This window comes from Punica granatum, chromosome 5, assembly GCF_007655135.1.
Source record: "Punica granatum isolate Tunisia-2019 chromosome 5, ASM765513v2, whole genome shotgun sequence".
In the NCBI taxonomy this organism is placed as follows: Eukaryota; Viridiplantae; Streptophyta; class Magnoliopsida; order Myrtales; family Lythraceae; genus Punica; species Punica granatum.
This window is the reverse complement of record NC_045131.1, coordinates 14,957,264-14,959,444: the sequence shown is the minus strand read 5'-3', so window position 1 is coordinate 14,959,444 and position 2,181 is coordinate 14,957,264. Positions and strand designations below refer to the sequence as shown.

General features: G+C 34.8%; 1 long non-coding RNA gene across 1 annotated transcript; it reads right to left on the bottom strand.

The window, feature by feature from the left end:
* Positions 1-665: 665 nt before the first annotated feature.
* On the bottom strand, positions 666-1,696 carry LOC116206924. The gene is made up of 2 exons (XR_004156820.1): positions 1,339-1,696; positions 666-1,232 (listed from the first exon to the last, which is right to left on the bottom strand). It is a non-coding gene; the product is annotated as an uncharacterized LOC116206924 (long non-coding RNA).
* Positions 1,697-2,181: the final 485 nt, after the last annotated feature.

Sequence of the window (2,181 nt, the reverse complement as noted above, 5' to 3'; positions counted from 1 at the left end):
TTTTATAATCACGTTTTTAAAATTTTAACTCTACTCACTATACAACAAAAATCAACAACACAATTATTATTGTTTCTTTTTTCTTCAATTTTTTAACCATTCAATTCAATTTTTAATATTAAATTCTTTCAACTATCTATTACTTTTTTCCACAATTCAACAATACAATCATTACTTTTTCTAAATTATTCATTACTTTTACACATTGTTTTCTCATAATTTAACAACACAATCATTACAATCCAATTAAAATCAAAACTCAACTCTATTTAACTCTAAAACCAAACACACTAAGATTTCGTCGATTAAAAAATTAGTTTTAATTTTTTATCATTGCGAGTGCATATTCGATTCAGTTTATTTTTTGCTAATCATATTTTGGTTAAAATTTCTTTGTTCTTCTCATGAAGACGTATTTACAGAAAAATTAATTGAATATCTATTTTTTTGCCTTCACAATGATGGGATCATTGCAGTTTACCGTTAGAATAGATTTTCCTTTTTTTTTATTATAAGAAGATAATTAGGAGCAGTGTTATCAGAACCGGACCGGACATCGAACCGGCCAAGGTATGGGTTCAAGGGTTCAACCGGGGTTCGATGGGTCGGACCGGCTATTTAATTATAAAATAAATAAATAAATATTATTTTTAAAAAATAATATAAAATACAAAAAATAGTAATATATATTAGATAATAATTAAAGTGTGTTCAAAAAAATACAAGTTAACTTCAATTCAGTTAAACTCGTGAGGAACATAGAAATTATTAACTCCTAGTTCAGTTAACTTCAGGTCTGAATAGTGCATTGCTAATGCTTCAAAAGCTTCCTGTTACAAGAATGAAGCACTCGAAAAGAAAACAATAGCTTCCAGCTAGCTCGTTGCCTTCTAAGCACTGGGAAACCAAAAGCTCAGACACAAAAATCAATCCAAGCAAAACCCTAGGAACCCACAATCAGCTGAGGCGAAACTGGGGGAAGAAAATTTCCCACAACACTCAGCTCCGAACCAACCGAATTGGTGCTACGAGAGAGAAACAGTGAGGAGGAAACAGTCCATACCTAAGCAGATCAACCCCAGATTCTTTAAACGAGCAGCAGGGCGTCAGAGCAATTGGAGGAAGAGACGGCCGAAAACCGATGGTCGGCGATCAGTAAGCAGCAGCAGATGGACTTCAGTTGAAGAGGCTGTGTGAAACCCTGACAGTGGAAATCAAGAGCTCTGCAATTTCTGCTCGGGTAAAGGGGGTTTCGAAGGAGAAGAAGAATTAGATGAGCAACCGGTTGCTAACGGATTCATAAATCAGAAGAATCAGAGCAAAAGGAAGAAGAATCACCTCTGATCTGAAGATGAGCTAATGAAGAACAGCAGAAGGAAGACTCGAAGAGGAAACTCCGGAAGAAGACTCCGATTTTTTCCAGATTCAATTCAACCGTGTCTCTGCAATGTCTGCATTCTGTAATTTTTGCTCGGGTCGGGAAGAATTCGAGTCAGATTCCGTTTAAAATTTATGAACCCATGAACCGGCCAGTTCAAATGGGTTATATGGGTTCATCTAAAAATCAGCCAGTTTTTTGGGTTCATCGATTTTTTTATGCACTTTTCGGTTTTTAAGCTAATCGAATCGGTCATAGGTCCGATTTTCGGTCCGATCGATTGAACCGGCCGGGTCGGTTCGGTTCTGATAACAATGATTAGGAGCGTATACACGAATGATGAGTTTTCATTTATATTAAACTATATATAGAAAATCTTTTGACTTTTATAATTTAGGAACTTTGGCCTCATAAATGAAGTGACTTAATAATAACGCATAATTATCCACATTATGATAAATATGTGGCAAAATGAAATAAAAAATAAAAAAGGGAATACGTGGGAACTCGAACAATCAATTAATCCCGGGCTACTTATGTGAACCGTGACATCATTTGATAACAAAAACCACTTAATTTTGGGAATAACTCTTTTTTCTTTTCTTCTGTTTCTCTCAACGCAAACAAAGCAAGTTTACTGCAAAAATCACTTCTATGATTTCATAATAAGACAGTGACATCTCTTTCTTTTTTTTTAGTAAATAGAACACTTTCCACGCTGCTTTTAATGATGCCGGCCATGTGGCAGCTGTGTGCCATATCGAACTCTAATAACATGACATTTCAAAATAAAGTGCTGAACT